The following is a 25,015-nucleotide window of genomic DNA, read 5'->3' on the forward strand; positions in this document are numbered from 1 at the left end:
GTATTGGTTTCAGGAATAGAACCCAGAATTTAGTGATTCATCACTTCCATATAACACCCAGTGCTCATCCCAACAAGTGTCCTCATCAATGCCCATCACCCGTTTAGCCCAGCCCCTACCCACCTCCCCTCCAGCAACCCTCAGTTTGTTCTCTGTACTTAAGAATCTATTATGGTTTGCCTGCCTCTCTGTTTGTATCTCATTTTTCCTTCCCTTCCCCTATGTTCATCTGTTGTTGTTGTTGTTGTTGTTGTTGTTTAATTTATTTATTTATTTTGAGAGAGACAGAGATAGTATGAGTGGGGGAGGGGCAGAGAGAGGGAGAGAAAGAGAATCCCAAGCAGGCTCAACCCTGCCAGGGCAGAGCCACGAGATCATGACCTGAGCAGAAACCAAGAGTCAGACACTTAACCGACCAAGCCACCCAGGCACCCCAATCTGTTGTGTATCTTAAATTACACATATGAGGGAAATATGATATTTATCTTTCTCTAACTGACTTATTTCACTTAGCATAATACACTCTAGTTCCATCCACATTGTTGCAAATGGCAAGATTTCATTTTTTTGATCGCTGAATAATATTTCATTATATATATATATAATCTTCTTTACCCAGTCATCAGTCAGTGGACATTTGGGCTCTTTTCATAATTTAGCTATTTTTTATAATGCTGCTATAAACATTGGGGTGCATGTGTCCCTTCAAATCAGCGTTTTTATATCCTTTGTAGTGCAATTCTGGGTCATAAGGTAGAAGATATTTGTAAATGACCTATTGGATAAAAGGTCAGTATCCAAAATCTGTAAAGAACTTGTCAAAAACTCAACATCCCCCCAAAAAATAATCCGGTGAAGCAATGGGCAGAAGATATGAATAAACACTTTTCCAAAGAAGACATCCAGATAGTTAACAGACAGATGAAAAGATGCTCAACATCACTCATTATCAGAGCAATACAAATCAAAACCGCAATGAGATACCACCTCACACCTGTTAGAATGGCTAAAATGAACAACTCAGGAAACAATAGATGTTGGCAAGAATGCAGAGAAAGGGGAACACTTTTGCACTGTCGATGGGAATGTAAACTGGTGCAGCCACTCTGGAAAACAGTATGGAGTTTACTCAAAAATTAAAAAGAGAGAGAGAGGGAGAATGCCTATTAAAATTCTTAGCACAGGGGCGCCTGGGTGGCTCAGTCAGTTAAGTGTCTGACTTCGGCTCAGGTCATGATCTCACAGCTTGGGGGTTCAAGCCCTGCATTAGGCTCTGTGCTGACAGCTCGGAGCCTGGAGCCTGCTTCGGATTCTGTATCTCCCTCTCTCTCTCTGCCCCTCCTCCACTCTCTCTCTCTCTCTCTCTCTTTCTCTCTCTCTCTCTCAAAAAATAAATATTTAAAAAAAGTTTTAAAATTCTTAGCACAGTAGCTGCCATATTTTCAGAACTAGATAAATGTTGACTGTTACATCTATTCTTTTCAGTGAAAATCCTCAAATGTTGAAGCTTATTAGAGATAATTGAACTAATTTAATGACTAGTAGTTATGGCTGTACAGAAGACAAATTAGTTTCATTAATCTGTCAGCAAGATTTTACTGATAGAGCCATATTGACAAAACATGTATCAGTCACACCTACTATGTTTAAAACATTATACTAGGATTTCAGGAGTGGGCAAGACGCAAGGATGGATATGACATAGTCTCTTTCCTCTTGGAACATAAAATCTAGAGGACCCCCATGTGTGCTGTACTATGCTACGTAAATAAAAATGAGAGACTGTTGCCTCCCACATCATCTGACTGACTTTTTGTGCTTTGCAGAAAATTATTCTCTAACACTTAACCTTTTGTTTAAAACCTTACAACGAGCAACCCACTGCCTCATGAAACATATCACTCTACTTGGAAATGGTAGTCACCATTGGAAAGATTTTCCTGGAAATTTACCACAAATCTGCCTTTCTCTGGGGCACCTGGGTGGCTCAGTCGGTTAAGCATTCTGACTTTGGCTCAGGTAATAATCTCGCCGTTTGTGATTTTTGAGTCCCACGTTGCGCTTTGTGCTGACCTCTTGGAGCCTGGAGCCTGCTTCAGATTCTGTATCTACCTCTCAGCTGCCCCGCCCCCACTTGCATTCTGTCTCTCTCAAAAATAAATAAACATTTTAAAAATTTTTTAAATCTTAAAAAAAAAAAACCTGCCTTTCTGGAATTTCTATACATTGATCCAACTTCTGCCTTCTGGACACACCCAGAAAATTTTTTTTTTTCCTTTATACATCAGAGGTTAGCTAAGTAAGGCCTACAGGCAAATCCAGCTACTTGTTTGTTTTTGTAAATAAAGTTTGTTGGAACACAGCCAAGCCTATTGGTTTATCTGTTGTCTGTGGCTGCTTTTGCACAATAACAGACTAGTTGCGGGGTGCCTGGGTGGCTCAGTCGGTTGAGCGTCCGACTTCAGCTCAGGTCATGATCTCACAGTTCGTGAGTTCGAGCCCCGCGTCGGGCTCTGGGCTGATGGCTCAGAGCCTGGGGCCTGCTTCCGATTCTGTGTCTCCCTCTCTCTCTGCCCCTCCCCCGTTCATGCTCTGTCTCTCTCTGTCTCAAAAATAAATAAATGTTAAAAAAAAAATTAAAAAACAGACTAGTTGCAATAGAGAACTTATGGCCTCTTTGATCTCTGCTGTATATGGCAGACCTTGAAACAATTAATATGTCTTCATTTAAAGTGGGAAGCCTAGAACTGTGCCTAGATCTCTGGGTAGGAGCTAATGAAGGCAGAATGAAGGCTCAATATCACCTCCCTTGTCCTGGACACTGTACTTCTAATTTATGTGGCCAGAGATTAGGTTGGCTTTTGACTAACACAGAATACTAGAGTGTATAAAGGACTCCATTTCTGAGATTATTTTCCCCAGGAGCTTCTGTTAAGTTATGCATCCCCACCTTGCAGTGGTGTAGCATAGTGTTAGAAACTATGCACAAAACTTTCCATCTTTCCAGCCTGTCCAGAGAAATCAGAAAACAATTTAGCGTATATTAAAGGGCTGTATTGGTCAGGGTCAGACAAGAAGAAGATGTTCTACTCAAGCTAGGATTTTTTAAGAAAATATAATAAAGAGACCATTGACATACCTGTGGGCAGGGTTGAGAGAACTAACAAGGGAATTTGTCACCACCCTTTCTCCATAAAGGTGAATGGGGAGGGAGGGATTTTGTTGGGACTTGTGGAAGCTGGAGCCATGGAAAAAGGGCTGCCCAACTGGAGTGTGGTGGTAGAGACACAACCACTACCAGAACTAAGCTACGAAGAAGGCGGGGAAGGGGGGAAATATTTCCCTGATGTGCTCTTCCCCCACCCTCTGCTGCCATGGATGGAGCCCAACCTGAAGCTAAAGGGCAAGAGAGCCACGCAAGTCACCCCCCATAGGGCACAGAGCAAGACTGAGTATATGCAGAAGTTGGGGCAGAGAATGGCCAAAGCTAAATGATGTGCCAGGTACTTAATAAATGCTGAATGAGTAAACAGATGAATGAATGAAGTGAGCCCAAGGTCTGTTGTTCAATTAATGTTTGTTGAGCTGCAAAATGAGTGGGAAGACAGTGATCTCCTTTATGGCCTCTTGCCTCAGAACTATCACTGGTACTGCTTGGCATTCCAGATTTTCTACCCCCAATGGAGCCTTTGTCCTGTGCTCCACTCCCTCTGCACCTTCCCTAGCCTCAGCTGACCACTTAGGGCTTCCTGCAAGAGTGTAAAAAGAGTCTGGATCCTTCTGAACAGACCTAGGACATTATCAAAAAGAGGGCAGTAAGTCCTGAAATTATTCTCAGAATTTTAAATGCATTCTAGAATGTTCAGAGTTTTATAAATGAAAACCAGGGGTGCCTGACTGGCTCAGTTGGTACAGCATGAAACTCTTGATATCAAGGTTGTAAGTTCAAACCCCGCATTTGTTATAAAGATTACTTAAAAATAAAATCTTAAAAAAAAAAAGGAAAAGAAAAATTCAGCATCACTGTACTACATGGAGAGAAATTGGTGGTTTTTGAGAAAGCTGCCCCAGACATTTGTGTTACAGACTCTGGATTCACCACACCTCATTATCAAGTGCCTTGGGGCTGGCTGTTTGATGTTCAGGTGGCCTTCATCACATCATAGCCTTCTATTGCAAAGATGTCTGGGCTCTCCATTCATTTTGGTAGTATCAGTAATGTTGAGATAGTGGGGTGTGTGTGAGAGAGATCCTCAGTGGCCCGCTTGTCACGTCCTCCTCCATCAGCTGGATCAGCATGGAAAGTATTCAGCACTTAATTCCTCGAAGGATATTCCTAAGGGTTCTGAATTTTGAAGAAATAAAAATTATTTGAAGGCATTATTTGGTCTGCTACTCTAGCTAGACTGTTTTATCAAGGAACGTGCAAGACAGGATCAGGCACTAAATTAGGAATTGCTGTCCATACACCAAAGCAAATTTTAAAAAGTTAAGTGCAGACACGTATGGGCCAATTTTGTATCCAAGTCCTGAAATCGTTTTTGTTCTCACAGTGGTACAACTAGCAGTTGTCACCTTGTGCCCCACAGACTGAGGCCAGTCAGTTTCCAGAGTTTAAAATGTCCTATATAAAACCCAGGGCCAGATATATTGGAAGGAGCAAGGTGGGAACCATGATCCGTGATGGGCATAGTCTAAGTGGGACAAGCCCATACCTGACAGCCCAATGATCAACTTTGTCCTCACCAAAAGTTAGTCACACTTTGAAAAGCATTCTTCAGCCAGTGCTCCTGTGTTCCATGAGATAGAATCAAACCTGAGCTTCATGTTGGAGTGGCCAAATGCCCAAAGTCAGCCACGGCTGTGATGGGACTTGTGAATAAATTTTACTCAAGGTCTCTAGGACCAAATTTCATAAAACCTATCCCAATTAGGATAACTGTCAAAATTTGAGTAAGACCTAAAGATTAGATAGTGGTGCTGTATCAGTGTTAATTTTCTGATTTTAATCATTACACTGTTAAGGTAAGAGAATACCCTTATTCTTGGGAAAACACACTGACATATTTAGGGGTTAAGCGGCACCATGACTGAGGTGCCTGGCTGGCTCACTTGGTCAAGCATCTGACTCTTGATTTCATTCAGTTCAGGTGATGATCTCACACTTCACGAATTTGAGCCCCACATTGGGCTCTGCACTGATGGTGCAGAGCCTGCTTGGGATTCTCTCTCTCTCTCTCTCTCTCTCTCTGCCCTGCTCTCTCTCTCTTTCTCTCTCAAAAGAAACAAATAACTTTTAAAAACTTTTTAAAAAGGTGCCTCATGACTGCAACTTATTCTCAAGTGATTCAGAAAAAGTAATAATTTGTGTATGCGGAGACAAAAGAATAAGTTAAATGTGGTAAAATATTTAACTGTTAGGGTATCTGAGTGAAAGGTTTATGGGCTTTTACTTTTTTATGATTTTTGCAACTTTTCTGTACATTTCAAATTACTTCATAATAAAGTTGCCAAAAAACTAATTGCAAAAAACTAGGGCTGTCGTCTGCCTGTCACTGAAGTGCAGTGATGGTGGTCAAGCTGGGGCCATAGATTGAGTCAGAAATGGTGTCTCCTCTTCTGTCATCCTTAAACTAAGATGAGTCATTTTCTCTTTCAGCTAAAGAACTCTTCTATTCATGGAGGTGAAAACTAAGGAAGGTTTCTACATGAACCCTGAAGGTAAGGGGAACTTGATCACGTGTCCTTCTGTCACATCACCCATCGGTCCTGCTGTCCATTTCAACCAGGGCAGGGACTCATGTATCTTGGCTCACAGAGCAAATAATTCCAAAACAGTCATCATCTACATGGTCTCATGCTGCTGTTCTCAAAGACCCTTTAATCTTCTGAGCCTGTCCTGCTCAGAGAAACCTTCTCTTTTTCTAAAGGAATATACCAAAACTCTCATATCTTTTATTAGAGATTTTTACTTTCTTCTTCTGTTTTCTGTACTTGAGAGATTTTCAACAATAACTGTGTTACTTTGAAAATCAGGAAAAAGAAATATTATTCTTGTTTTCCCAAGCAGCTCTACATAAATTCTTGCCATAGCTTTCTGTGCCCCTCTTAGCCCCCTAGTACGGTCACTGCTGCATGTCTCCTCCCTCCCACCTCAATGACAGACTTCATGGAAAGACTCATATGTGCCAGGCCTTGGATCTTCTCCATCTACCATTAGCAAGGGAAATCATTTCATGGCCCAATGGCCCCCTGAGTCCCAGGCACAATCTGCTGGCTTGGATCTCACAAGCTACTGGTTGCCTCTCCCCACCTACAATATCCTATTGCCATTTTGGCATCGGAATTGGGTAGAAGTATTTAACTCACATTTTCCCTCTTCATCCCAATTCAAATACCATGCCCTTATTCCATCTCCTTAGGATACCAGGCCCAACTGACAAATCCATCATATGAAGTATTAAGACTCCATTTTACATATGGAGAAACCAAGCCATATGGCTTGCCTCTGTATCTACTACAGTAAAATGGGATCTAGACCCACTGAGACCAACGTGACTGTGTAACCCTGAGAATGCACTCTTGTCTTTCAGAGGAAGTTAAAGACTCTTGAAGATGTGAAACTGGGCCATTGGTAGAAGAAACTTGTGGCCAAAATTGTCCTAGGATTTCCTGAGACCACCTCAGGATATTTACTAGTTTTCCAACATTGAAAAAGTGATAGCCCTTTGAAGGTCATATGGCACTTCACTGTCAAAAACCAAGCCTGAGCTTTCCATTTGGGCCAGAAGTTCTCAACTTGAGCACTGTTAAAATTCTGGGGCAGATAATTCTTTGTCATGGAGGCTGTTCTGCTCATCCCTGAGATCTCAGCAGCATCCCTAACCTCTAGATGCCACTAGGACACCAACCCCACCCTGCTTGTAACAATCAACAATGTCCCCAGATATTCCCTAAGGTTCCAGGGAGGACAAAATGTCCCCCCTAGTGATGATAATAAAATAACACTTCTAGACATTACCAAATGTCCCCTGGGTAGGGGCAGGGGGAAGCACAGTCTGCCCCATGGAGAACCACCACTGTAAGTTACCTCAGCCCAGCAAGAACTTCTGCTTTTCATACAAATAGACTGAAATTCATAGTATCTGGAATAAAATTAGCAAAGACTTGCAGAAGGACCGCCATGAGTTGTCAGAATGAATGCTGTGGCACAACAGGACCCTATGCCATAATGTACCCTGCCTGGGAGTATGTGATGACATTGCAGCTGGTGAATCAACCTAGCCAGACAACCAGCCTCTATGTGTTTCTACTTTCTGGGTTTCTGCCCCTTGATGCCAAATGCCTCATAGGATTTGTTTGAGTGAAACACAAGCAAAAGAGAACAGGGTAACGCTGAATAATGTGAGTAGTCCTTCCATTCATGAGGGCAAAGAGATCCAGAAAAAGCACTGTGTAGTCTTAACTGTGTTGCAAAGCACCAGGGGGATTTGGCTGCTATTTTTTATTTTATAGACCACAGTATTGCACTAAAGATTTAGTGATCTCCAGTGATTTCATAAAGTTTGATATTTTTCAACAAGTAAAAACCCATTCTTGGCAGTGGTTTGATGGGAAATCCCTTTTTCCATTCCTCAAAGAGTGTAGAGCAAGTGAGGCTGTGGCCACAGATTTACCCATGGTACCACGTGGTGAACCAAGGCCCCAAGAATAAATCCCGAAGTACAAGTATTGGAATACAGTCTTCCTGCTCATCTCCAAGCATGCCTCTTTTTTCCCTGGCTGTTCTCCGTCCCCCACACCCACCTCTCTTTATCCTCCATCATTTATCCCACTGAGTGTTTGGTTTGAAAGGCTACCTCTGCTACCCATGAGTATCTGTGAAAACACAGGCAAGAATCTAAGAACAGTTGCACGGTTGTCCAAGAAAAGCAGAAATACGGCTCAGTTTCAGGGTGAGAAGAACATCCAGAAAGCAATGTTCTTAAAGGAATCCAGGGAGAAAAATCTCTCTAAAAAAGAGATTGCAGTTCCTGGCCAGGATTCCACCAAAAGTGCCACAGTCCATTTTGTGGCCTTTAATCTGGTTTTTGGTCTCTTTACCTTAATTATTAACCCTTCAGTCTTGTCCCAATGTGATCACTCCCTAACAAGCTCTCCCTAGCATCCTCCTCCCAAGGGTGGAACAGAACGTCACTCTGACTGGCATGCCAGGTTCTTTTGCAAGAGCTTGGCATCCTCTGGGCTCTCCCCATTCCATCTCTCCCACATCCAGCCTTTTCCCAAGCTCCCATCTGCACAACTCTGACCTGATTGCAGTGATGGAGGTATTGAACTCCAGCCCCACTGTGTCCAGTACACTAGCCATTAGCCACATGCAGCAATTTACATGTAAATTCTTTGAAAATAACTTTTTTTTTTCAACGTTTATTTATTTTTGGGACAGAGAGAGAGACAGAGCATGAACGGGGGAGGGGCAGAGAGAGAGGGAGACACAGAATCGGAAACAGGCTCCAGGCTCTGAGCCATCAGCCCAGAGCCTGATGCGGGGCTCGAACTCACGGACCGCGAGATCGTGACCTGGCTGAAGTCGGACGCTTAACCGACTGCGCCACCCAGACGCCCCTGAAAATAACTTTTAAAACTCAGTTCCTCAGTCACACTGGCTACATTTCAAATGCTCAATAGCCACATACTCCTCTAGCCTGAGGTTGTTACTGGCAATGGGGAGTTCTGGAAAGGAGGTTCTGGAGAAGAAGCCTAAAATTACCAGTTGTGTAGGGAGGGATAGAAAAGAGTACAAGGAACAAAATTCCAAAGGGGAAATGAAGGGGGACCAAAGGAAAACTGGATATCCTTTGCCAAAGGCCCAAACCTAACCAAATATACATCTACTCCATCACAAAGCTCTCTATGTTGACAGCTTTGGGTCCTGCTTCCTTCATTGTATGGCCCCTGGATTCTGTGGGCTCCTTTTGAAGCAAGAGACAAAAGCAAAGGGGAAAATGTAACCAGCAGTGTCTGCCATGCGCAGTTATACCCAGAGCTGTGGATAGGAAGGAGGGGCTTTCTACCCCTCATCCCTGAAGCAACCTCCCCAGAGAAGCCCCCTGTTTCCTCCACCAGGTCACATCTTCCCACTGTTGGCTTGCATGGCACCTGAAGAACTCCCTTAATACTTGTGTCAAGTACATGTAAGTTTTACTAGCTTCTCTCCACTACCAGACTAAGTACTAAGGGGGTTGTTTGAGCAAAACACCATGTTTCTCAGGGCCCTGCCCATGCCTGTTGCACCATAGATGCTCAGTGAATATTTGTTGAAAGATGGATTGATGAGTGGATGGGTGGATGGATAAATGGGTGGGTGAGTGTTCTAGCCACTACACTAGGTATACCCTGCCTGTTTCTGAAAATGCGTTAAAAAGGGCTGAATTTTGGTTTTCCTTCTTCCTCCCCATTCTCACTTACTGGGTCTGTCCTGCGAGTATTTATTGTTACACCCCCAATCCCAGCCTAATTCAAGGACCTTGGCCATTAAATCTTTGGACAAGTGAGTTTTTGTTAAGAAAGGGCTTCTTCTGAGGGAAGCTGAGTAAAGGGGAAAGAAGAAAAAAGAGTGAATATAAGCCGCTAAGAGAGACAAGTAATTATCTTGCTGCATCAGTAGCTCACATGTTTTGAATGAAGAAGCAGGTTTGAAAGAACATATTGTACATGACTGAGAAGGGTTGATTTAATCCAGTAGAGATGGGATGTGCTTGTATAAGAGATGGACCAAAGTGAGGGGAGATAAGGGGACTTGGGGACTGGTAGTGGTTTCAAGAGGTGGCAGAGATGCTCTGACTTTCTGACAACAGGCAAGGAGGTGGGGCTTTAACCCTTGCACCTATCTGCTGCCCCACCTCCCCACCACCCTTTGAACTTCCAGATCCTCCTACTTTACATACCAAGGATGACCAGAAGCTGAGGGGCCAAGGTAGAACAAGTGCCCAGCTTCTGAGAGAACCCTACTGAACTTCTTAAACCACCTGAATAAGATGACCCCACCCTTCTCTAAGGCTCTGAAAGAGTTTTCCCATGAAATTGCCTTTCAACAACTTGTCAGAAGCTTAATGGCAAATAAAATATCCCTGGGTATTTTAAATAACCCTCGGGTGGACACAGTAATGGAATTCAGAGAAGTGGAGAGAATTCTTAAAAACAAAGGAACAGGCTGTGGGACATCAGGAACTATTGTGAGGTGCCTGGATGGCTCCATCAGTTGAGCATCTGACTCTTGATATTGGCTCAGGTCATGGTCCCAGGATCATGAGATAGAGCCCCTCATGGGGCTCTGTGCTGAGCATGGAGCCTGCTTGAGATTCTCTCTCTCTCTCTCTCTCTCTGCCCCTCTCCCACTCACACATGCACCAGTACAGGGTCTCTCTCTCTCTCTGTCTCTCTCTCTCTCTGTCTCTCTCTCTCTCAAAAATAAATAAATAAACATTTTCAAAAGTTGAAAAAAAAAACTATTGCAATCACTCTTTACTGTTTGGTGGGAGACGGGGCTCATGCTCAACCACACACACTAACACAGGGAGATTGGCTGTCAGCAGCTGCTGAAACTTTTGCCACAATGCAAATAAGCCATTTCTGTATTCCCCAAGTGGGGACCTTTTCCATGTATTTACACCATGAAAGGACAGGTTTTTATTAGGAGATTGTTTTTGTGGTATAAAAATTTTTTATTGAGACTTTTCCCCCCTCAATTATAAAAGTAATAACTTTTTTTGTTGTTTGTTTTTAATTTTATTTTTTATTTTTTAAAATTTACATCCAAATTAGTTAGCATATAGTGAAACAATGATTTCAGGAGTAGACTCCTTAATGCCCCTTACCCATTTAGCCGATCTCCCCTCCCACAACCCCGCCAATAACCCTCAGTTTGTTCTCCATATTTATGAGTCTCTTCTGTTTTGGCCCCCTCCTTGTTTTTATATTATTTTTGTTTCCCTTCCCTTATGTTCATCTGTTTTGTCTCTTAAAGTCCTCATATGAGTGAAGTCATATGATTTTTGTCTTTCTGGGACTAGTTTCACTTAGCATAATACCCTCCGGTTCCATCCACGTAGTTGCAAATGGCAATATTTCATTCTTTTTTGATTGCCGAGTAATCCTCCATTGTATATATATATACCACATTTTCTTTATCCATTCTTCCATAGATGGACATTTGGGCTCTTTCCATACTTTGGCTATTGTGTCCCTTCAAAACAACATACCTGTATCCCTTGGATAAATACCTAGTAGTGCAATTGCTGGGTTGCAGGGTAGTTCTATTTTTAATTTTTTGAGGAACCTCCAGACTTTTCCAGAGTGGCTGCACCAGTTTGCATTCCCACCAGCAGACATTCACAGAGCTTCAAAGAAAAGGCTGGATTATAATGGGGTCTTTTAGGCAGTCAAGGACATTCAGAAATGCATTCCAGAAATCCAGGTGTTTATCAGCCCCTCTACTTAGGCAAACCCATGGAAAACATCCCAAGCCATTTATATCTTGACTTGTAAATTAATTGGCAGTTAACATAACTTTGAGTGTCAGCAAAGCAGCAAACTTCCCTTTCAAATCATGTTGTTCTTGTGGTAATATTAAAATTAATTTCTGTCTCTAATGGTGAGTTGAGAAGCATGGGAATGCAACAATAGGATGTCTGCCAGGCCAAGGATGACAATCATTGTGGATGATCTTCCAAGAAGAGTGTTACAAAGAAAATGAGAAATTGACTAACCTTTTGAATATTGACTTCTTAATCTTTTTTTTTTCCTTTGGTGGTCTCAGAGAGGGCTGTCTGGAAGACATACCATCAATTATATGTTGTGCCGTGAGGTGATGTTACTATTGTAAAGTGGTGAGTCAGCACTGACTTACCAGGTTCTGCCAGGCCAAGGTCATGGTGGCCAGGTATGCAGATATTTGCACAGGCCCACTCTACTTCTGTGAGCAAATACATTGGTACAGGAAGCCTAGCAACCAATTGAGAGCTAGACCTACTGTTTGTTATGCTAATGGTATGGTAAACTTATTAAGAAATATATGAAGAGATCCTTTTAAAATTGACAATGGCACTTGCTTCTTGAGATGTTAAGCATATTTCAGCAGATTTTTCTAAGTGCAGCTGTCTTACTTTGGGATACAGAAACGCATCAGTATTCAAAGCTCACTTATAAAGCAACCACATCTTTGTTAGTTTTGTTACCCATCCGTCTTTGAGTTCAAATTAATACACATGAACAGCTTCATTGGAAGAATCAGTAGGGTCTCATATCTCTCAGTAATGGGAAGGGCTTGTTGATTAATGGGAAGAACATGTTGCAGAGCTCAAGGTCAAGTGCTTTTTCAGTGGCTCTGTGAATTAAATAATGTATTATATGTGGCCTTATAAACTATTCGGTCAGTCATCCAACAAGTGCCGTTGAACACCTGTGAACATACAAATGTGACGGTGTGAGGGAGCTAAAAATGTAGAGGAAGCAAGACAGGTTACTCTGAGACTTTGATGATGGTATTCATGATGGATCAGCCGTAGGCCAGATGTCAGAGATTTCCCACTTATTTGTAGGCCTGCTGCTTGGTCAAATACAGTAGCTGCCATCTCAGTCACTACAATGCCCAGCCTCTTTGTATCTTGGAAGCTTAATAACCAAGGGTTTACTTGTCACCCAAGTCACAGTTCATTGGGCATCAGCAGGGGATGCAGGATCCTTCCATCTATTGGCTATGCTTGGCTCTTAGGACCTTTAAGTCCTTAATTTCATCTTCCTCTGGCCAGTAATGGGTGAGAGAAAGAGAGAGAATGAATGAGCAAGTGAGAATGTGTGGAAAGTTTTAAATACCAGGACCAGATTAGAAGTACCTCACTTCTGCTCACTTTCAGACGCCACAACTCAGTCACCTGATCCCACCTAATTACAAGGGCTTCAATGAGGTGATCTTTAACTAGGTGCCCAGAAAGAAAAGGAGAATCAAATTTCTGATGGACAGCAGAAGTTTTTATCACTCCTGGGAATGGTCTTCCAGGATTCTGAGATGGTAGGGAAAAGTAAATAAAGAGGAAAAATGGTTTCACACATTCTTGAGAATTTCTTCTTAGGCATGTTAACTTTCTCAGGTATGCACACAGCCTACTGTCAATGCTTTAAAGATTCTCCCATCAGGCACTTGACCAATGCACTTCATCTTTCCAAGCCTCAGTTGCCCCATATAGAAAAGTGAGAGGTTGGGTCTGAATCTTTTCAAGCCCTTTTTCCTTTCATATCCAAAATTCTAGAACTTCTGCTATCCATTTTCTCCTGAGACAAATAAGCAGGGAGGCAGGAAGCCAATGCCACTAGGGCAATAATTTATTTTTTATTTTAACTTTAATTTCTGTTCTTACTTCCCAAGCCCAGGTTTCTGGAAATTAAAATGTATATAATAGGGGCACCTGGGTGGCTCAGTAGTTAAGCATCTGACTTTGGCTCAGGTAATGACCTCACCGTTCATGAGTTTGAGCCCTGCTTCGGGTGAGCTTGAGCCCCAGTCTGACCTCTGCGCTGACAGTGCAGAGCCTGCATGGGATTCTACCCCTCTCTCTCTGCCCCTCACTCACTTGCAACTGCTCTCAAAAAAAATTTTTATATATATGTGTATATATATATATATATATATATATATATATATACACACACACACATATATATATATAATAGACAAGGTTGTTACCAATATAATAGTGATTTTTTTATGGCAAAATAAAGTTGTTTTGTGTGTGGGTGAATAGCACATTCACACACACGTATATAACACACACAAAGGTTCCTCTGTGAAAAAATAATCTTGTTTGAACAGTCTTGCAAAACATATTCTCCTCCTACTCTCCTGCCCTGTGTTAGTCAGTTTTGTAGTGATAACATACAGTACTATTTCAGTGGCTTACAACAACATTTGCTTTTTGCTCACTTTATGTAAAAACAGAGGATCCTCTGTGGGCTGGCAGTGGCTGTGCTAGGATGGGATGTACTCTGCTAGGCTTATCTAGGTTCCACCTGTCTTCTCATTCTAGAACCCAGACTAAGGGAGTAGCCACTATCTGGGACATCCTGAGGGCATGTGGAGAACAAGAACAAGAAGGCCTAAGCCAAATCATGCAATTGTTTAAGACTTCTGTTCACACAGCAAAAACAATTACAACCATTCACGTTCCATTGACCAAAGCTTTCCACATGGCATTGAAATGGGATGTGTGTTCCTCCCACAGGATATAGGATTATGTTCAATGACAACGGATGGCAATATGCAATCCTGTGACTGTGAGAGAGAAAATATTTGAGGAGTATAATCCAGTCTGCTTATACTCCCACTACCTCCATTGAAGTTCTAAATGCAACACTTTTCATGGAGACGAAACCACTGTACTTCCCTCCTTCTGTGGTGGAAAGTTCTTGGGTTAGAGACAGTTAGGAGGGAGAAGCCATCAGCCCCAGGGAAATAGAGGGATTAGCTAGTCCTCATTATAGGCTGGCACTGTTTTAAGCTCATTGCCAAAAGTGACTCATCTGATCTTCATAACAGCTTTATGAAGTTGGTCCTAGTATTATTCCCATTTTACAGAAGAGGAAACTAAGGCACAAAGAAGTTAAGTAAGTTGCCTGTGAACACACATCTCGTCAGTGGCAGAAACAGGATTCCAACCCAGATATTCTGGTTCCAAAATCCCTGCTCATAAACACAATGAAGAGAAGGGAAATGGATGATTCCGATGCCATGGGTGAGCTGGTTGCTAGTAAGCTATGCTTTTAGGGGAGACATAATAATAATGTCTGAAAGGGGCAGACATTATTTCAGTAAGACATTGCAAGTATGTTTTTCAAAACATACCAAAAAACTGGACATTCTCGGATCATTGGGATATAGGCCACTGTCCTAGGCACCATCCTGCATAATCTCTTCTCTCATGGAGTATACACATTAGTGGAGGGAGACACACTATTGACAAATAGCTAAGGAAAAAATATCATAGGTCATATGATGTTAAGTGCCATGGAAAACAATTAAGCGGGACCAGGGAATGAAGAATACAGAGCAGTGCTGGAGATGGATTGCAATTTAAAGATTGTGGTCAGTGCAAGCCTTGCTAATGTGACATTTGAACAATGGTACAAAAGAAGTAAGGGAGATCAGTGTTTGATGAATGAATAAATGAATGCTCAAGCAGATCTAGCTATCCCCGTGAGCCTTAAAAAAAAAAAAAAAAGGATTATTTATTACTTTACATACCCACTCAAGCTATCCTCTCCCCTGGTGTAACTCAAGCTCCTCTTCTCTCTCAACTGGCTGTGGCAACACCCATTCCACCAAAGGATTTCCTACAGGACAGAAGGGGATATTGGGAATATGGAGAGGTCATTGTTCACATTGTTCTGGGGTGGCGGGGGGGTGGGGAGGGTGGGATGAGAGGAGAGGGGTTGATTTAGGTTGTTGTTAGTACATCTAATATTGCATCTCAGAGAAGGCTGAGCATATTTTGCTCAATGAGGTAGTGAGCCAGATACAAAAACAGACGGAGCTAATAGAATTACTGATCAATGAGCAAATGAGAGAGTGCGAAGACTTTGGTGGTGTGCAGAGATTAACCTGACTAATATCAAGACTGCAAAAGGAGAAGAGTATTTGCTTTCCTGCTCTCCCTCTCTCTAGGAATGAGAGGGGTCCGATCAGGAGGAGCCAGGACGTACAAAGCAACCATCCCCCCAAGAACTTTTAAGAAGTTCCAGGGGCACCTGGTGGCTCAGAGGTTAAGTGTCCCACTCTTGGTTTCGGCTCAGGTCATGATCTCCCAGTTGGTAGGTTCGAGCCCTGCATCGGGCTCTGCACTGACAGAGTGAAGCTTGCTTGGGATTTTCTCTTTCCCTTTCTTTCTCTGCCACTCCCTTGCTCATGCTCTCTCTCTCAAAATAAATAAACTTAAAAATTAAAACCAAGTTCCTTATGTGGTCCTAATGGAAATCCTGGATTGAAAAACCACTGATTTCTGTGTAGCAGCTATATAAAACACAATCCACAATTTATGGTGTTTTTTTAAAACGTTATTAGTTGATAGATGATCTCAAAAGAAACTAATTACCGTGAAAATCAGGCCAACGTTTTCCACCATCTGTCCAAAGCATGCCCTTGTTGGGGAGGATTGCAACTCACCCACATGTTATTCTTGCCTTCAAGCCAAGCAGGCTGCGTAAACACAAGCCTCCCTCCAGTCAGAGATGCTGCTGGGATGCTGTAGCCAGTGAGTGGAAGTGGTGTAAGCGATGCCTCCAGCCATGGGGATGCATTCAGCACTCTGCTTATTTTTTTTTTTTTTTAATGTTCACTTATTTTTGAGAAAGAGAGTGCGTGTGGGAGAGGCAGAGAGAGAGAAGGAGACAGAGGATCTGAGTCATGCTCCTCGCACTGACAGCAGAGATCCCAATGCGGGGCTCAAACTCACAAACCCTGAGATCATGGCCTGAAATCGGCTGAAATCGGATGCTCAGCTGACTGAGCCATCCAGGTGTCCCCAGCGCTCTGCTTTATTAAAGGGACTCCAGTGCAAAGGCACATGCAGGACAGGTGGCAGTTTACAGGCGGCAGGAGCCAGAAGAGCTTTCTACCGAAGCCCCTGTATGTGATACCAATCCAGGGTCCACTCCAGCTTAGACAAACGCAGCCTCTGCGGATCATCTGCCTCTCACAGCATGGCACACGCCTCCTGCTGGATGCGTCTTCACAGAGCACAGTCTTCACCAACTTCTCCCCGGGTGGCACCTCTGGGAGTCCTGGGAGACGAGGGAGGGAGGGCATCTGTAATCAGAGGTGGGCATTTTATATCAGTCTCTGTATTGTTTCTAATAGCTTTCACACAGCCATGATGTTCTGACTAAACTGCTGGGCTCTCATGGGATGGTCGTTTTATGTAAAACTAGTTCTCTTGTGGCAAGTTCCAGAAGTTTCCCACCAAAGGATGTCTCACAATAGGGAATAAGATGGAAAACTGAGAAGTGATAAAATGTGAACTGGATAATTGCAGTGATAAAAAATAATAATAACGGATGGTCAGGTGAGCAAGGGCCCTGCTATGGAAGTTCACAGGCAAATGTGTAAATATGTTGTCTGGGCTCTGGACAGATAAACATGTGGGCACACGTTTGCATGCGGGCACACGTTTGCATGCCTTCGTTTCCCACACTCAGACCGGGGTTCCCGAGCACTACTTCTCCAGCTTTGCGGGTCTGCCTCAAAGAGCCGCTGCCACGTTCTCCTTAAAGCTTCTTCCCTCCTCTCTCAAAGACAGAAGACTAAGCTGGCTTCACATCTGGTGTTTGATAACACTAACATAGGACCCGTTCTCTTGTATGCAAAGTGTCATCCCATATCTTGGATTCACTTATTCATTCTACAGGCAGTCACTGACCGTTGACTTTGGGCAAAGTTTACATAATGGTCTTAATCTTGAGCCTTAATCTCCACCTCCTGGTGCTCTCCCCACCCTACACAAAGTATGTCTTCTGGTTTCCAAACTAAATGTTGGCATTCTGTATTGGAAAGATGAGCGGGACTCCTGGAAATCAAAGCATACCTATGGGGTTCTCTCCCTATTATTTTAACCTCAGGCCATGTAACCTGGGTGGAACAGCAGGTAAAGAGATCTGGCGGGCAGAGAACCCCAACCAGGCAGACCCCAAAGGAGGCACCTAATACATTTCCTAACGCTAACAACAATGGATCAATGCATGTAAAATTTGTTCCCAAGAAGTAAATCTTTTTACGTTTTTAGGACAAGAGAGACATTTGAAATTTGATTTGCATTCAAGTCAGGAGATGTGGCAGGCAGTGTCCTAACCATTTATGGTGGCATACTCAAAATGAGGGGGGGAAGACAAGAGGATCTGAGGTGCTCAGAGCTTCCTGACCATCTGAGACTTGTTTTTTTTTTTTTTTTAATTTCCTGTATTCTTGTTCAAAGTTTCTTCTTAGAGTTAATAAACTCAAAAGTGTTGAGACTTGAAATTGATTCGTATCTGTACAACATTCTTAATTGTGAAAATACTCTTTACTGGGTATCTAGTAAGCTCAGAAAAATACAGCAAATGGATGATAGTTTTTGTTCTAATTTTTTCTTAGTGTAAAATGTAAATATATAAGAATGTAAATATTCAGAATAACTTACTTGAAACACATTTTACCCAACAAAACTCATCAGGTAATTTGTTCTTATTTACTATTTACTATTTACTATTTACTATTTACTATTTTTTTCATTGTTACATCCAATTTATATGCTGCAAAATTGTGGGCTTTTTCTATTCCATCCCTTTTTGGTAAATAAGGTAAATATATCCATTTAAAATCAGGAGCTTCATCAAATTTTATTTTCTAATTTCTTATGTCTTTTATTCAATGCGTTTAAACCAACCAACCAAAAAAAATAAATAAATAAAACCAGTTCACCCATTTTTCCCACCCCCACCCCTCCACCTCTGGCAACCACCAATCTCTTCTCTACATCTAGGAGCTTAATTTTATAGATATAGATAGATGACAGATTTTTTTTTTTTTTTAGATTCCATATATAAGAGAGATCACACGGTATTTGCCTTGCCATGTGAATTTTGATCAGTCTTTTTTTTTAATTTTTTTTTTCAACGTTTATTTATTTTTGGGACAGAGAGAGACAGAGCATGACCGGGGGAGGGGCAGAGAGAGAGGGAGACACAGAATCGGAAACAGGCTCCAGGCTCTGAGCCATCAGCCCAGAGCCTGACGCCGGGCTCGAACTCACGGACCGCGAGATCGTGACCTGGCTGAAGTCGGACGCTTAACCGACTGCGCCACCCAGGCGCCCCTGAATTTTGATCAGTCTTAACAAAATCCACAGTTTGCCAAAGCCTAGAACAACTCAAATATCCATCAAGTGGAGAATGAATAAATAAATTTATTTATAGTCTTTCATTCAATATGACATTAGGGAAGATAAATGAGATGCAGTGAAAATGAATTTTGTAAAATGACAAAAATTATAAAATTTTGTAAATTTTGTAAAAGGCTAAGTCATTCAGCATTGTGGAATTAAAGAAATTAAAGAAGCCAGACACATAAGCTCAGAAAATGCATGTTGTGTGATTCCAATTCTATGAAGTCCAAAAGTAGGCAAAAGTCAACTGTGGTGTTAGAAGTCAGAGGAATGGTTTCTTCTGAGTGGGTAGAGATTGGGAGGAGACGCTAGGGGGCCTTCTGGGGTGCTATTAGTGGTCTATTTGTTAACCTGGTTATAACATGGGCATATTCACTTTGCAATAATTCATTGAAGAGAATACTTATGATTTGGGCAAATCTTATGTGTGACAGTCTTTAAAGAAATCCAAATCTTGAATTGGGCCCTACTTGTATCCATCAAGAATTGAGCTTGCCAGAGCTACGTAGGTCCTCAGAACAACTGCCTAGCATGATGATCCATTTCTAGAGTCAGGGGAAGTGAGTCAAAATTCTGAATAGAACACTGGGACAATAGTGGCAGATGAGGCAGGCCAGGTTGGGTACTGCACTCAGGGGATCACCAGGTTTTGGGGAGCAAGTCCCACAGAGCAGTAGAGCTGAAATCCCTGGCATTCAAGATTGGTTCAGGGGCTAAGTAGGGCAGAATATGCAGATGGTGAGTACACAGTAGGTCTACCAGTGGATAGACAATGGGGAGTGGTGCATTGGGAACTGAGAGCTGTTATTTTTAACTCTCAGGGGCCACATGGCCTCCCCTCCTATGGTTCACCCTTTCCACTCTGGACAGTGGAATCAGCCCACACTGTGGGACTGTGGCCCTGATTTTCCATCCAGGGAGAGTAGGTCTTGTTTCTTATAAAGGCAAGCTGTGAGGCCTAAATTTCCAGACTTTTTTTTTTCCAACTGTTGGCATGTGTAGAAGAGACTTGGCTTAATGGAAGAGGGTGATGAAGGGAAGCTTTCAGAAAACATGGCCTGGACAGCATCAGCGTTGATGCAGAACAAAAATGAGGAAGAAGGGAGATTTTGTGGAGATCATACCACCGTGGGACATAGCATTGTGGGAAAGTATATTTGAATAAGATAATCAGAGGTGGGAGAGCATGAAGATGGGGTGGGGCCTGGTCTTTGAGGATTCAGAAGCAAGGCAGCTGGTCATGGACAGCTGTGGCTGACTTCCCACAAACCTGCTCTTCATTTCCAAATCTTGAACTTTTATTTTTATTTTTTGAGGGTTTTTTTTAATATAATTTATTGACAAGTTGGCTAACATACAGTGTATACAGTGTGCTCTTGATTTTAGGGATAGATTCTCATGACTCATTGCATACATACAACACCTGGTACTCATCCCAACAAGTGCCCTCCTCAATGCCCATCACCCATTTTTCCCTTTCCCCCGCCCCACTCCATCAACCCTCAGTTTGTTCTCTGTATTTCAGAGTCTCTTATGATTTGTCTCCCTCTGTTTGAAACTATTTTTTCCCCTTCCCTTCCCCCATGGTCTTCTGTTAAGTTTCTCAAGTTCCACATATGAATGAAAACATATGATACCATTCTTTCTCTGACTGATTTATTTCACTTAGCATAATACCCTCCAGTTCCATCCACATTGTTGCAAATGGCAGGATTTATTCTTTCTCATTGCCAAGTAGTATTCCATTGTATATATAAACCACATATTCTTTTTTTTTTCAATATATGAAGTTTATTGTCAAACTGGCTTCCATACAACACCCAGTGCTCATCCCAAAAGGTGCCCTCCTCAATACCCATCACCCACCCTCCCCTCCCTCCCACCCCCCATCAACCCTCAGTTTGTTCTCAGTTTTTAAGAGTCTCTTATGCTTTGGCTCTCTCCCACTCTAACCTCTTTTTTTTTTTTTCCTTCCCCTCCCCCATGGGTTTCTGTTAAGTTTCTCAGGATCCACATAAGAGTGAAACCATATGGTATCTGTCTTTCTCTGTATGGCTTATTTCACTTAGCATAACACTCTCCAGTTCCATCCATGTTGCTACAAAGGGCCATATTTCATTCTTTCTCATTGCCACGTAGTACTCCATTGTGTATATAAACCACAATTTCTTTATCCATTCATCAGTTGATGGACATTTCAGCTCTTTCCATAATTCGGCTATTGTTGAGAGTGCTGCTATAAACATTGGGGTACAAGTGCCCCTATGCATCAGTACTCCTGTATTCCTTGGGTAAACTCCTAGCAGTGCTATTGCTGGGCCATAGGGTAGATCTATTTTTAATTTTTTGAGGAACCTCCACACTGTTTTCCAGAGTGGCTGCACCAATTTGCATTCCCACCAACAGTGCAAGAGGGTTCCCGTTTCTCCACATCCTCTCCAGCATCTATAGTCTCCTGATTTGTTCATTTTGGCCACTCTGACTGGCGTGAGGTGATATCTGAGTGTGGTTTTGATTTGTATTTCCCTGATGAGGAGTGACGTTAAGCATCTTTTCATGTGCCTGTTGGCCATCCAGATGTCTTCTTTAGAGAAATGTTTATTCATGTTTTCTGCCCATTTCTTCACTGGATTATTTGTTTTTCAGGTATGGAGTTTGGTGAGCTCTTTATAGATTTTGGATACTAGCCCTTTGTCCGATATGTCATTTGCAAATATCTTTTCCCATTCCGTTGGTTGCCTTTTAGTTTTGTTGGTTGTTTCCTTTGCTGTGCAGAAGCTTTTTATCTTCATAAGGTCCCAGTAGTTCATTTTTGCTTTTAATTCCCTTGCCTTTAGGGATGTGTCAAGTAAGAAATTGCTACGGCTGAGGTCAGAGAGGTCTTTTCCTGCTTTCTCCTCTAGGGTTTTGATGGTTTCCTATCTCACATTCAGGTCCTTTATCCATTTTGAGTTTATTTTTGTGAATGGTGTGAGAAAGTGGTCTAGTTTCAATCTTCTGCATGTTGCTGTCCAGTTCTCCCAGCACCATTTGTTAAAGAGACTGTCTTTTTTCCATTGGATATTCTTTCCTGCTTTGTCAAAGATGAGTTGGCCATACATTTGTGGGTCTAGTTCTGGGGTTTCTATTCTATTCCATTGGTCTATGTGTCTGTTTTTGTGCCAATACCATGCTGTCTTGATGATTAAAGCTTTGTAGTAGAGGCTAAAGTCTGGGATTGTGATGCCTCCTGCTATGGTCTTCTTCTTCAAAATTACTTTGGCTATTCGGGGCTTTTTGTTGGTTCCATATGAATTTTAGGATTGCTTGTTCTAGTTTTGAGAAGAATGCTGGTGCAATTTTGATTGGGATTGCATTGAATGTGTAGATAGCTTTGGGTAGTATTGACATTTTGACAATATTAATTCTTCCAATCCATGAGCACGGAATGTTTTTCCATTTCTTTATATCTTCTTCAATTTCCTTCATAAGCTTTCTATAGTTTTCAGCATACAGATCTTTTACATCTTTGGTTAGATTTATTCCTAGGTATTTTATGCTTCTTGAAAACCACATATTCTTTATCCATTCATCAGTTGATGGACATTTGGGCTCTTTCCATAATTTGGCTATTGTTGATAGCACTGCTATAAACATTGGGGGTACATGTGCCCCTATGAATCAGCACTCCTGTACCTTTGGATAAATTTAGTAGTGCTATTGCTGGGTCATAGGGTAATTCTATTTTTAGTTTTTTGAGGAAACTCCACACTGTTTTTCAGAGCAACTGCACCACTTTGCATTCCCACCAACAGTGCAAGAGGGTTCCCGTTTCTCCACATCTTCACCAACATCTGTTTCCTGAATTCTTAATTTTAGCCACTCTGACTGGTGTGAGGTGGTATCTCAATGTGATTTTGATTTATATTTCCCTGATGATGAGACATGGTGAGCATGTTTTCATGTGTCTGTTGGCCATCTGGATGTCTTCTTTGGAAAAGTGTCTATTCATATCTTCTGCCCATTTCTTCACTGAATTATTTGTTTTTCAGGTGTTGAGTTTGGTAAGTTCTTTTTAGATTTTGGTTACTAACCTTTTATCTGATATGTCATTTGCAAATATCTTCTCCCGTTCCATCGGTTGCCTTTTAGTTTTGTTGATTGTTCTCTTTGCTGTGCAGGAACTTTTTACCTTGATGAGATCCCAGTAGTTCATTTTTGCTTCTATTTCCCTTGCCTTTGGAGACTTGTCAAGCAAGAAATTGCTGCAGCCGAAGTCAAAGAGGTTGCTTTCTCCTCCAGAGTTTTGATGGTTTCCTGTCTCACATTTAGGTCTTTCATCCATTTTGAGTTTATTTTTGTGTATGGTGTAAGAAAGTTGTCCAGTTTCATTCTTCTGCATGTTGCTGTCCAATTCTCCCAGCACCATTTGCTAAAGAGACTGTCTTTTTTCTGTTGGATATTCTTTCCTACTTTGTTAAAAATCAGTTGGCCATACATCTGTGGGTCCAATTCTGGGTTCTCTTTTCTGTTCCATTGATCTATGCGTCTGTTGTTTTGCTAATACCATACTGTCTTGATGATTACAGCTTTGTAGTAGAGGCTAAAATCCAGGATTGTGGTGCCTCCCACTTGGTTTTCTTTTTCAACATTACTTTGGTTATTTGGGGTCTTTTAGGTTCCATACAAATTTTAGGATTCTTTGTTTTAGCTTTGAGAAGAATGCCAGTGTAATTTGGAGGGGAATGCATTGAATGTATAGATTGCTTTGGGTAGTATTGACATTTTAACAATATTTGTTCTTCCAATCCATGAGCATGGGATGTTTTTCCATTTCTTTGTGTCTTCCTCAATTTCTTTCATAAGTTTATTCTAAAGTTTTCATCATACAGATCTTTTACATCTTTGGTTAGGTTTATTCCCAGGTATTTTATGGCTTTTGTTGCAATTGAAAATGGGATCAATTTCTTGATTTCTCTTTCTGTTGTTTCATTATTGATGTATAGAAATGCTACCGATTTCTGTATATTGATTTTGTATCCTGTGACTTTGCTGAATTCATGTATCAGTTCTAGCAGCTTTTCAGTGGAATCTTTCAGGTTTTCCATGTAGAGTAGCATGTCATCTGGAAAAAGTGAAAGTTTGACTTCTTCTTTGCCAATTTAGATGCTTTTTTATTTCATTTTGTTGTCTGATTGCTGATACCAGGACTTCCAACACTATGTTAAACAACAGTGGTGAAAGTGGACATCCCTGTCCTGTTCCTGAGGAAAGCTCTCATTTTTTCCCCCATTGAGGATGATACCAGCCATGGCCTTTTCATATATGGCTTTTATGATGTTAAGGTATGTTCCTTCTATCCCGACTTTCTTGAAGGTTTTTGTTAAGAACGGATGCTGTATTTTGTCAAATGCTTTTTCTGCATCTATTGACAGGATCACATCGTTGTTATCCTTTCTTCTATTAATGTGATGTATCACACTGATTGATTTGTGAATATCAAACCAGCTATCCAGACCAGGAATGAATCCCACTTGATCATGGTGAATAATTCTTTTAATATGCTGTTGAATTTGATCTGCTAGTATCTTGTTGAGAATTTTTGCATCCATATTCATCACGGGCATTGGCCTGTAATTCTCCTTTGTAGTGGGATCTCTGTCTTGTTTGGAAATCAAGGTAGTGCTGGTTTCGTAGTATGGGTCTGGAAGCTTTTCCTTCCATATCTATTTTTTGGAACAGCCTGAGAAGGATAGGTATTAACTCTGCTTTAAATGCCTTGTAGAATTCCCCTGGGAAGCCATCTGCCAGGACTTTTATTTGTTGGGAGATTTTTGATAACCAATTCAATTTCTTCACTGGTTATGGGTCTTTCCAAATTTTCTATTTCTTCCCAATTGATTTTGGTAGTGTGTGGGTGTCTAAGAATTTGTCCATTTCTTCCAGATTGTCCAGTCTGTTAGCATATAATTTTTCATAGTATTCTCCAATAATTGTTTGTGTTTCTGTGGTGTTGGTTATGATCTGTCCTCTTTCATCTGTGATTTTACCTATTTGGGTTCTCTCTCTTT

The 25,015-nt window shown here is 41.7% G+C and overlaps 1 protein-coding gene across 6 annotated transcripts in view; it reads left to right on the forward strand.

Annotated features, from left to right (window-relative positions):
* PRLR (prolactin receptor) overlaps window positions 1-25,015 on the forward strand; it is a 165,280-nt gene that overhangs the window by 116,780 nt on the left and 23,485 nt on the right. For all 6 annotated transcript variants that reach the window (XM_045440461.1, XM_045440422.1, XM_045440412.1 and 3 more), the window contains one exon: window positions 5,660-5,721. The gene's annotated coding sequence lies outside the window, so the exon portion shown is untranslated. The remainder of the gene's footprint in view (window positions 1-5,659; window positions 5,722-25,015) is intronic.

The sequence above is a fragment of the Leopardus geoffroyi genome, chromosome A1 (genome assembly GCF_018350155.1).
Source record: "Leopardus geoffroyi isolate Oge1 chromosome A1, O.geoffroyi_Oge1_pat1.0, whole genome shotgun sequence".
Lineage (NCBI taxonomy): Eukaryota > Metazoa > Chordata > Mammalia > Carnivora > Felidae > Leopardus > Leopardus geoffroyi.